General features: G+C 34.8%; 1 protein-coding gene across 4 annotated transcripts in view; it reads left to right on the plus strand.

Annotated features, from left to right (window-relative positions):
• MGAT4C (MGAT4 family member C) overlaps positions 1-2,882 on the plus strand; it is a 440,656-nt gene extending 437,774 nt beyond the window's left edge. For all 4 annotated transcript variants that reach the window (XM_033000009.2, XM_033000011.2, XM_033000012.2 and 1 more), the window contains one exon: positions 2,816-2,882. The gene's annotated coding sequence lies outside the window, so the exon portion shown is untranslated. The remainder of the gene's footprint in view (positions 1-2,815) is intronic.
• Positions 2,883-12,180: the final 9,298 nt, after the last annotated feature.

Raw genomic sequence — 12,180 nt, forward strand, 5'->3', positions numbered from 1 at the left:
TGGGTTTTTTTCTTCTAAGAAATTCTCCAGACTATCACAGTAGACACACTAAGAAATCCATGAGTATCAATTGTGACACAGATGAACACTGTATTGTCATCTCATGAATACTGTGGTTATCATCTAATTGCATGGGTTTTAGTTAAACCTGGAAGGCTTTAGTTAAACCTGGAAGGCTTTAGTTAAACCTGGAAGGCAAGGATTAAATTTCAAGAATGCCTGTATTGAACTACTGTACTCAGTATGTCCAAACCTCAGATGGCTATTTCCGAAGGGTAAATTATTCAAAAATCTACACAAAACAGCAATGCAATTGCTTTTCCTGGTTCATAAATCCTGATAAATTCAGGTGCAGGTTTGGCAAATCCCCCAATACAGAGGTAAGGTACATTTTAAAATAAATCTTCTGACATATGCTTCTACATAATTCAGAAAAGCATCCTCTTCTCAAAGAAAGTTTTTGTTTCTTCATTCCTTAATACACACCTAATTCTCTATTCAGCATATACGTATCTTCAGTAAAATAGATTAGATGTGGTGCATGTGTTCAATCTGAAGTGGAAAATAACACGATTTTTTAAAATTAAAAATATATGCTAATCTCAAATAGTTATAAATACTTACAAAGGACTTGCCTTTTAACAGTGATGTTTCATGATTATCAAATAATTAGCTGATAATTAGTCATTAGTCAACAGTAGCTTTTTTAATGAACTGTCACTCTTCTATTTTTCCTGTCCTTGATCATTAACTATTAGTGCCAAAGCAAACATAAATAGGTTAATCAGGAACATTACCTTTACTTTTATTCAGAAATGCAGTATGTCCAAACCAATCTTCTAAATTAGAATGGAAACTGTACTCAATCCCAAGATTTTAAATGTTCTTGCAATCAAAACCATAAACAGTGTGAAGGCCTAGTACAAATTAAATGCTTTCAACATAAGCCTGAAGCAATTTAAATGGTGTTTTTGAATTAGGAGCTAAACAAATCTGCTTTTCTTTTTAAAACATCAGCAGTAATGAGTCTCATCTTCAATATCATGGCATAGCAGTGAGAAGTTTCATCTGAATGTTGTCAGTCCGAGAGGGTCAAACCCACAAATGCAAAGTGAAGGCCCTCAAAGGACATTTTCCTCGGGTGTGGATAGTGTGGTATGTCATGGGAATGAAAGGCATGCAACACTCTTCCTGTTTAATTTTGGCTGAATTGGAAAAAATAATTTACAATACATTCATTTGAGGACAGGCAAGAACACGGTTCTGTAAGTTAATGTTTTGAGCACTCACCTCAGTGCATGCCTCCCAGCTCCTCTTCACAGGATGCATATTTTATCCAACACATTCACATGAAAAAAAGGTGCCAAATTTGGGGAAAAAAAAAACAAAAAACAAAAAACAAAACAAAAACATAAAGTCAATGAAGTCGATGATAACTGATTTTCAGGCAGATTTCAGAAAAATTTATTTGAAGATACTTTTTTTCTTCATGTGCTAAAAGAAATGATTGCCTTCTGAAAATATTTAATCAGACATGTATATGTTCACTATAACTTCTGAAAGTTTGGATTTTCTTTTTTTTCACTGGTGAAGCAGAAGATTAGCAGTGTCACAGAGTTCCATTCACTGGTGTATACAGTTGGTTCTGTTGGTGTGTATTTCCTGGGTTCAGCTGTGGACTGAACATCAATATTTTCATACTGAAATGCCAATACTGAAAATATTACACTATGGTCTTCACACACTGATGGATCTATTCTTCACTAATATACATGTATTGTTCTCACTGGCAATGTTTGGGACTTCTCATTGTATAAAGTCCCTGGGCCATTTTTTCTTTTGTCAAGTAAGATCCAGTTTGTCTTCTACCTTTCTTCACATAGTTTAATACCTCTGACATAGGGAATTCTTGGAAAGTAAAATACTACTCACTTTGAATTAAAAGAACTGAGCCCTTATTTTAGTGCAGAATAAAAAAAAAAACCAGAAGACAGTAATTTTCAGGCAAAACAGTTTTAGCATATTTACTATATGTACTATGGTAAAGATAATTCACTAAGGTGTTACATGAATGTGTTATTTTTCAATCAGTGTTCTAACCTGATGCTCTGTTTCGCTGTCCGCTCAGTATTCTCGTATTAGATACTAATGGTTTTGCTTTTATAAAGGGAAATTGGGAACTTGTTCATTATTGAACTATTAAAAGTTAAATAAATAGCAAACTATAACACCTTAGAAAATATTTCATCTTAGAAAACTATTAAAAACTATTTAAAAACCCATACTTAACCATCTCAAAAATTGTGGATGCAATCAGTTTGCATTGTGAAATGTTTCAGAGATTGTGATGGAAATGGTACTTCTTACTACTCTCATGTTAATTTGCAGTTCTGTTAGGCTACAATTCAGTAAGTATTAAGTTATAAGTAATAATGCAGATTATGTATCATGAGCTCAAGCAGTGTCATATCCTCAAATGGAACAGTATAATGTTTTGCAACACACAGGTGGAAAATACAAATGTATTATAATGAAAACAAATTAAGTGATTTTGATGTCATATTCTATATACAAAGACAAATGGATTGAAATGTCTCCATCACTCCATCAGCTTTTCAGATAAAGTAAAACAAGGGGCTTAATCACTGCACTTTCTCCCTAGTCCTTGGAGATGGAAATTACAAAATTTCTACTCACTTCAGAGTAAGCAGGATTGGCCTATATATCATAAAGAACTGAAAGTGTTGATTTTGTAAAATATTTATTTTTTTTATATAAACAAATGTTTTTCTTATCTTTTCCATTTCATTTTTAGCAATCCTGGAAGACTGAAATGAAAATAATCTCCAAACAGATATATTTTGGTATCTCTGGATGGCATTTTCCAAGTTCTTGCCTCTTTTCCTGGTTTTGTCACAGCAAATACATTCTGTATCACCTAGGCATACATGCCCTTAGCAGCAGAGATGTAGACTAAGTCTAGATTGATGCTTCTGCTGTAAATGGAGAGAAGGAGGAGAACGTCCAGAGTCATCTCAGCGTACAATAGTTGTCTAAAATCTGCTTGTCTCTACTGACTGTGGTTTGGCCTGAATGTTCATTTCCTATATAATTAGAGATATAGGAGATCTGTTTCTTTTGTATGGTTGCATGTATAACTTATAAATCTAGATAAAAACATTTGATACATATAAACCTTTACAGATAATTTCCTATCAGCAGCACCACTCTTCACAGCTGGGATGTTCAGTATCTTCTTCATAAATGCAATTTCAATTAAAATAATTTGTTCAGATTTAAATAAGGAATATGAATCTCCACCTTGAATCCATAGCACTATTTATTACATGTTAGTTTAACAATTAAATTAAATACAAAGAAAAATTAATTACATTAACATTTTCACAACAGTAGTTTGTTGTTAAATTGGCATAAAACTGAACTGGCATGTGGGCAGATACTAGGCTATTTTTCAGCCACATTCCTAGATGTTTTTTTAACTGTCATACTATCTATTACAAATTCTCAAATAAAATTCCACTTTGTCCTGACAGTTTTAAAAAGGCTCTTAAAATTCCATGGAGAACTTGAAAGTACTTTAAGTAGGGTTATATTGTTAATTAAACCCTTTGCCAGCCCTTTTCTGGGCTTATGTAAGAGTTTCACATTTAATGAGTAAGGCTGAACATCAAAAGCTGATGCTTGTTTCCTCCATTCAGCTGGTTCAATAGCTGCCTTCCCTCTTTCTTGTTATTTACTCATTAACATTCGGTTTGCTTTTGCCAGTTCAGGAAAACCTGCCTGGCAGCCATGGAAATCTCAGCCTGTGAATTCTCAGTCTCAAAGGTACTGTGTTTGTACTGTGTTTATGAAATGTTCCTATTTCTTTACCGACATGTACCATATTTTGAAAACCAGCGTGAGCCCAGTGTTCAGTTTCTTGGGCTCTCCTTTGGTGTTATTAGAGTGGGTTTTATTCCTAGATAACTACATCCAGCAAAGACATTAAAAAAGACATTACCAGGAAAAAAATAACCACTATGCAAAAGACTAACTTTTAAAACCAAGTTCAGAGGTTTCTTTGTGATCAGGCTTCATCTGTCCCGAGCAATTTAAGTAGAAAAGATGAAAATACCAGGATGGCAAGAAAAGCTTTCATAAATATTATGTGTGTATATTTCTAATTTATGATTGCATTTAAACTAAATAATGATTTAAAGGTGGTTGTTTGTCAGGGTATCATGATTGTACTAACCCATTTACAGCAAAAGGGAACCCTTGATGGCCCCCTAGAACTGCTCTTTTCTGTTGTCTCAATGAAAATAATAGATTCAGCTTTCAAAAACATTGCCTTGGGCATATACACTGACGTGGTACACAAAGAACAATATTGGCCGTCTGTCCAGCCTGCTCTACTGCAGCACTGGAATACTTATGTCTACCAGAGTGGGAGTAGAAATGTAACAAGGAGCAGTTACTATCCTTGTTACAGTATGTGTAATATTTTTGGAAATAAATGTAAGATATGAAAAGGCCTTTTGGCTTCATACCTTTCTCTTTAAGCACAGTACTATTGAATTTTCTTTTACTGCAGATACCACGTTTTCATTTGTTTAACTTGGGCCAAAAGTGCATCTAACCAAAGAGGAAAAAAGCATACTTTTAAAGGAAAGTTGACAGTGAGTTATTGTATACTTTGATTTCTCAAATGTATGTTCACCTTGTTCTGATAACCTGGATTTAGAGTTCTGTCTCAAACTGAAGTCTAAAGTTGCAATTTAAAGTGTTCTTTTTTCCTTAGTATACCTTGCACCACTAAGATCTTAAGGCATAAATTAAACCCTTATACCAACATTTGCTGCTACTGAAAGTCCCTTGTTTTGAGCTAATGCCACTTGGGATATTTCAGTTCATCTGCAACTTCAGAGTCTATTCTAATTTCCTGTTACACTTTCACCAGCACACACAGGCAATCCCTCCCTCCCTCCTTAATTTCAATACTGAATAAATGAACATCATATTGAGTAAATAGTGACAAACCATTTTCATCTCCATGCAGGAAACTGGGACTGTTGCTGACATTTATTTCTCAGAATTACTTCCTTCATTTGGTCATTGCTCACTACATTTAAATGCCACATCTGCTGAGAAGACAATAAGCATACTGTAGTGAGACACCCTTTTAAGGGAGAAGTGCTAATTCTTTTTTTTTGTCATAGAACTCTAAGCGTGCACTATTTGATTGTGTCAAAATTATATGCATAGGTTTCTACCTCTGTGAAAATCTCATAAAGCAAACTGGTTTCGTTAAACACTCCTGCAAATGGTTCCTGGCAGTAGTCTGGTTTTGCACTTGAAAAGTGAGCCAGGTTTCTCTCCTTCACAGAGCTGAATAGTGCCTTTCAAGGAAGGGAAGAAAAAAAAAAAAAAAAAAACAAAACAAAAAAAAAAAAAAAAAAAAAACAAAAAAAAAAAAAAAAAAAACAAACCCAAAACAGGTCTTGTAACTAGTGGTTGTCTGCTACCTTTCAAAGATGCAATTTCTTTTGTATGTTTCCTCCCTTCTCTCTCCCTCAGGAATGTATATTGCAATCAACACATAGTCCTCCTTCTTCCTGATACCTCAACTCACTCCCATATGCACACCTGTATTTTTCTTTTGGAAAGGGGTAGTTTTAGTTTACGCAGAAACTCTTACATTTCAGGAACAAATGGCACAACACAGACAGCAAATTTTTTTCAAAGGTCCATTATTTTTTTTAAGCATTCAAAATGAGATATGCAATGTATTCCCTCAAAGGAGATAAAATGTTTGCTGAAGCATGTTTGTGTTAAGTGCTCCTCACACAAAAACAAATAAACAAAGTCAGGTAAGGCTTTTTTAGGTAAGTAAGTCCATGCATGTGTGTGCATAAATGCATTCATAAAAAAGTTACAAAAATCCACATCTATAGCTGCCTTCTGCACCAAAGACTTTAAGCTCTCTGGCTAAGGAGAGAAACCATTTTTTGATCAAAGCTGTGTGTCAGAAATAATTTGGACATTAACTTTTCTATAGTTAATCACTCTTTCTTCTGATACTAAGCCAATTCCATAGAATATAATTTCTGGGGTAATATATCTTGCCAAACCGTTACATGTATTTTATAAATGGATGTTACTTTTCATTAATATTGATTATAATTATTACATTTACCTTGATCATAAACTATTGGTAAAATATTTTTCTTGTCTTTTTCTATTTGAAATCTTATTTTTTCTCTTTTAAAGTGAAAGAATACATTTATTCTTTTCAATCGCTTTAGCATAAACATTTTAGAACAAGGGATTGGGAGCAACGTGTGTATTCTGGTATGAAACTGGATTCTACCACTGTAATTACAGCATATTTGAGGAAATGTATTTAAGCCATGAAAATATATTTAAGCATTTATCTGTTCTAAAAAGCAATAGAGTATCTTTCTTTCAGGACTTTGTGAGAAACAAAATGCACAACTAAGACTATATTACTTAAAAAAAATCCATTTCCCAAACTTTCATTTCTTCTTTCAGCAGCAGAAGAAATTTCTTCAGTTCTGCTTCCTGAAACCCAGTTTCTTTCTGTCATGTATTTCCATCACCTCCACAAAATTAAGCCAGGTGCCCATCAGGTTTTCATGCATTTAGTTCAATGAACCCAGATCTTTCAATGCTTATTAAAGTTTGAACAGGTTTCTTCCTAAAGAAAAAAATATTGTAAAGTTCTGGTCAATATGTCTCATTAGTTTGTTAATTAGTGACTAGTAGTTGTTTTTACTTATTTATTTTCATAGTGATAGATTTCCTGAAGAGCAAAAAGGAAAAAAAAATTGGTTGTATTTCTACATCACCTATTTTTTCATCACCACCTTCATATCCAGATTTTTCTACTCCCTTGTTCACTGCAGGCACACACTTATACAGTGAAAAAAAGAATAAACAGAAAGGCATTGTAAACAGTAGGTTTCTGGTAGAAGGGGAAGAATGAGAGAGAATTATAAGCTGTCTTAGATATTTCAAGTTCAGTACAAAGAAAGCTAAAGAACATTTTCTTCTGCTGCCCTGCCTTTTCACTGTGACATTTCTTCCATTTCATGTGCCTCTGTGGATACGTGATCTAAAGCTCACTGCACTTAGTGGGAACTTTTCTATTAACTTTGCACAACTTTGCTATGCCACTTCAGCTATAAATCTTCTGTCATGTAAGCCAGCTTGCTTTCTGGTTGAACTACACCGTGCTGTGTAGGTGTACGCTCGAGCTGCCTACGTGGCTTTAAATCTGGGATAAATTACTAACCCAGCAAACATTTATGCAGATGTTTAAGTTAGAGAGGTGTCTACTCCCACTGAGATTGGGTAGTAGAGCCAAACTTGGCATGCTACATCACCTAGAAGACTCCTTCAGCGTGCATTATAGCACCACAGGCCTCCAACCTGCATCCAGCCAGCCAACAGCTACACTGGTTTAAAACCTTACCACTTGCCAGCTTTTGATTCCCCACTCCTCACTTTGCTTAAAGGTACAGCCCTGACAGTGGACTTGGTGGAAGAAAAGAGCTCAGCAAAGGCACTGCTTAATGCTGGGTCTTTGTGGAAACCTACTTTCATCAGTATTTTAAATATTCTGACAGGCTTGGCACCTGGCGTGCCAGTGGCACTGCCCCACACTGCTTTCTGCTCCTGCCCCACCAGGCAGTAGTGGCTGATAGGGGCCTTGTTGCACAAAGCCTTCATCTGGCCCTTAAAACAGGCTTTCTTTTTTTCCACATTTCCTTACCTACACAAAACAATCCTTCTTGACAGTATTTGTCAAACTATCACATTTTAGTGGAGCAAGTTTTCAAATAACAAAGCAATAAAGATATTAAAGAAAGGAAAAAAAATAAAAGCTTTTAAGTCTAAAATATCCCAAATTAGTCATTAACAATAGGTCAGATCCAGTAACAAATTATGAGACATTTCTCTTTTTTTCCACTAAATTCAGCTTTCTTTTTTTATTTTTTTTTCTGATATTTATTAGTTGCACAGGCAACTAAAACTGAAAAACAACAGCAAATCTCTCCCAGCCTTACTTCCCAGTTTGCATAGATTTAGACCTTTTTAATATTTACCCGCATGGAAACATCTACCATCTGGTGAGCATACTTTGGTCAGACACTCGGCTCCCAGTAGTCAGGATGTCTTGGAAAAATTCCCAGTTCACAAAAAAAGCCCCAAATCTTTGTGCCAGGATAGCTTGTGGGCCAGATGCTTATCTGAATTAACCCAGTGCAAATAACTACTTCCAATACCAGCTGAAAAACAAAAGCTATATCTAATTTTTCCCTTTTTTTATTTTCTTCAATTTAATGCTGTACTTAATAGACCGAGATGATTAAAATAGCCTCAAAAGCCTTTCAGGGAAACAGGACCTTTCATTTAACTCAGAGTAAGAAACCGGAAACTCAGATTCCCTTCTCTCTCACAAAACCAATTGTCAAAGCAGATTTCCCAAGAATTTGAACCTTTGAATCTCAGGAACCTGGAACAGGGCCTCTTTCCTCTTTCTTCATCTCAGTATGAGGTATAGAAAACCACCTTTCTTCTAAACCAGTCTTTATTCCAAAGGATTATATTAATTTCATAAATGGGGTGAACATCTACTAGGACTTTTATGAGAGCTTCTGCTGCTTGCCCCACACTTCTAAAATGCTTCTGTGTTCAGTAGCTTAACTGCCTTCCCTGCACTTGTGTTTATAGACCCAGTTTTCAGGTTTCAGTCTTTAGTGACATAAAATTTCACAATCAGGAATTATTTCTGTACTCCCTGTTTGCTTCAGTTCACTGAAGTTTTCAGACAAAAATGTGAAAGACACAAAGAAACAATTAGGAAAAATGTTTATAGCCTTCAGGAGAATTGTTCATTTTTTATCCCTTTTGTTGAAAAACAGATATTTTCTTCCATATGGCACCTCAGAACAGGGTTTTTGGCACTCAGACTGCTATTTGCAACATATTCCTAAGTGCTAATGCACCTTTCCCCCCCCCCCTCCCCTCAGCTGCTTTTTTAGTTTTCTGTTGTGTCTAAGAAATCACTGCCTGTTATGAACCAGAGGTGATTTTTGTGTTTTATTTTTTTTTCATTTTGTTTTTCAACTGTACTGGAATCCAGATGAGGACATGTTAACAGCTTCTCTTTGGAGGTTGTTTTTTTCTTTATCAGAACAGGAACTATTTGTAAGAAACAGTTCATCTGGTAAATCAAGCTTGTATTTTCTTTTTTACTACTACAAAATAAAGGATACTGAAAAAAGTGGAGCTAAATTGCCACAGTACTGTTACTGAAGGGCATTATTTTGCTTTGGAATGTCCTGCCATGCTTTGGTAGTGAGCATGTAGGGTGGCACATTGGATTACATCTAAACATGCAAATCAGAGAAATTACGTTAGTTTAAATTATTCCTTAAGCATGAAGGTGGCCATTCCACACCCACTGAAGAGGAGTCGGACATAAGGGGACAGTCATTATCAAAGCAAAGGATGACTCAGATGTTCTTAGGGCTCCCAAAATACTCTATGATTTATAATATTTCAAACTTAATACAAAACCCTCTGAAATTAAAAGGAGTGTATGCATTCATTTCAACAGGTCTTTGATCACATCCTAATTTGGAAACTATCTGTATTCATTAAACTAGTCTTAGTGATAAGCACTTTAAGACAATAGCCATGAAAACAAAACACTGTTGATATTGATGTTTTTTAATAAATCTTATTCAAATTTATGCAAAATTGAATTAAAATCAATTAACACCATTTCCCCTGAGCTGAAAATAGGGTTTTGTGGTCCTGCCCTGCTTCTGTTCCTATCTTTCTACCACCTCCCTGTTACTGTGTTGGTACAAGTACTCAGTGAGTCAGATAATGAATGAATCAACAAGAGGAATAAAATACAGATTATAACCAAGCAAGAAAGAAAAATTTTGGTGTTAGTTCAGTTATCATTTAGCTATATCTGCACTTGTGCTGGCATAGCTGAGAGATTGAAGCTAATGTGAATCAGTTAGATAGAAAGAAGACACTGGTAGTTAATGACTAAGCAGTTGTCTGTAGCGCTTGAGATATTTATAAACCCTTTCCTTTAGTGTCTGCATTAGCACATACAATAATCTTCTTATTGTCTCAAATCTAAAGACATAAAAACAATAAATCAAGAGAGAGAAAGAAAAAATGTTAATCCAAACAGATTAAATAAATCAGAGAAATACTAAGAGTTACCAAGACCATAAAGTAAAATTATAATGCAGCCACAAGCTGCGCCCAGGTCTCCATGTCTTCTCATTTTCAGCTGTGGATATTTTGTTTTCATTTTTCTTCTTCTGTAGCCTTGTATAATTTTACATAAAATGTAATCTCTTGGCCATAGGAAAATCCTCCCCAAAATAATCATTGTCTTTTAGGTTATCTATCTAAAAAATCAATTCCTGTAAATAAATTCTCTTTAATTTCATTCATGTCTCCTGCTAAATTTTTGCTAAATATTGTTACAGACAAGTATTTTTCATGCTGTAAAATCATACTGATTTGAAGACTTCAGTTTGACATGCATAAATTAGGAATTATTTGAATATCAGGTATAGTTTTTAAGTTCTCCATAGCCATAGAGGTGAACACTGTTGCAAGCAGACTGGTAAACACAGCTGAGTATAAACCAGAAGCTTTATGAATGAGTTAAGAAGATTAAAACCAGAAAAACTAAGAATCGTCTTCTGGTTGTATTAAAAAAAATCTTGTAACTCTATCAATTATTTTCCAAAATTCATAAACACATGCATATTTTTAATCGCCATAGCCATAGAGGTGAACGCTGTTGCAAGCAGACTGGTAAACACAGCTGAGTATAAACCAGAAGCTTTATGAATGAGTTAAGAAGATTAAAACCAGAAAAACTAAGAATCATCTTCTGGTTGTATTAAAAAAAATCTTGTAACTCTATCAATTATTTTCCAAAATTCATAAATACATGCATATTTTTAATACATACTAAAGGCATAAACATAAATAAATGTGCTTGGCACATCACAGATAACTGTCAACAGAGCGTGTGATGTTGCAGAGAATAGGCACAAACACTATGCAGGACTTTGGAGTTGTCCCAGTTTATGTGTTTAGATGTCTACCTCCAGCATATCCCACACTTCCCACTACTGTGTGAAGGTTCTTGCTTCACCCAGTAGACTCAAGAGTATGAGCAGAAGACAACTGTGGAGGCAGACTTCATTTCCAGTAAACAAGTTTCATAGTGAGAGGATGCAAAACCATGGTAGTGTGGAAGGAATGTTGTGGGAAAAAACGGAGGAGTGTTTTTTTTGGCATAGCTGTAAACCTAGGGATAGAAACCAGAATAACAATTTAATTAAGTCTTGTACAATTTTCTGATGTAATTTCCACAATCACTCTTTTTTTTAAAGATTGAAAAGGACATTTGGAATTACATGGTTTTGTAAAAGTAACGCCAATTTTCTGTTTGCAAGACTAACAGGAGCTTTTAGCTTTAAAAATAATATCGGCAAAACTGTTATAGGATGGGAGAGAGACTGTAAGGTTGGAAAGATAAAACTACATCAATCCTTTCCATTTCATAGAGGGCTGGACGCAAGTGATGCCCTTTAGTAAAGCAATTTAAAAAAGAATGGCAAGGGTGGGAGAAAAAACTCCTAGTGCAGTCAGGCCCTTTGGGAGGCAAGTAGAGACTGATACATGTCAGAAAGTCACAGCATAGATCAGTATCAGATGGATTCAGGAAAGCAGGAGAAATAGAGAAAATAGAGATGAAAAATGTGAACCAGTAAAACTTATACTCACATGAATTATTTTCTCTAAACTGTCACTTAAAGAAGCCAACAGTTCAGACAAAATTATATTTTCTACTTGTTCATTTTTTTTTTTTTTTGTGGTATTAGAATAGAATATAATGAAGTCTAATGAAAGCTATGAAGTTATGTTCGGAGACACAAAATCTCTACTAGTATTACAAGTATGCTTTCAGTGTTGAGGTGGGATTTAGACCTTGAAAGGCTTAAAGATGAGTTTGGTTAAGAAGACATTTTCAAATGAACCTGGTCAATATGGGTGTTTTCAACCTACTCAGTTTATTTGAGTAAACAGTCTCATCTTTTTTAA

This window comes from Tyto alba, unplaced genomic scaffold (genome assembly GCF_018691265.1).
Source record: "Tyto alba isolate M040663 unplaced genomic scaffold, T.alba_DEE_v4.0 Super-Scaffold_2, whole genome shotgun sequence".
NCBI classification, from domain to species: Eukaryota; Metazoa; Chordata; class Aves; order Strigiformes; family Tytonidae; genus Tyto; species Tyto alba.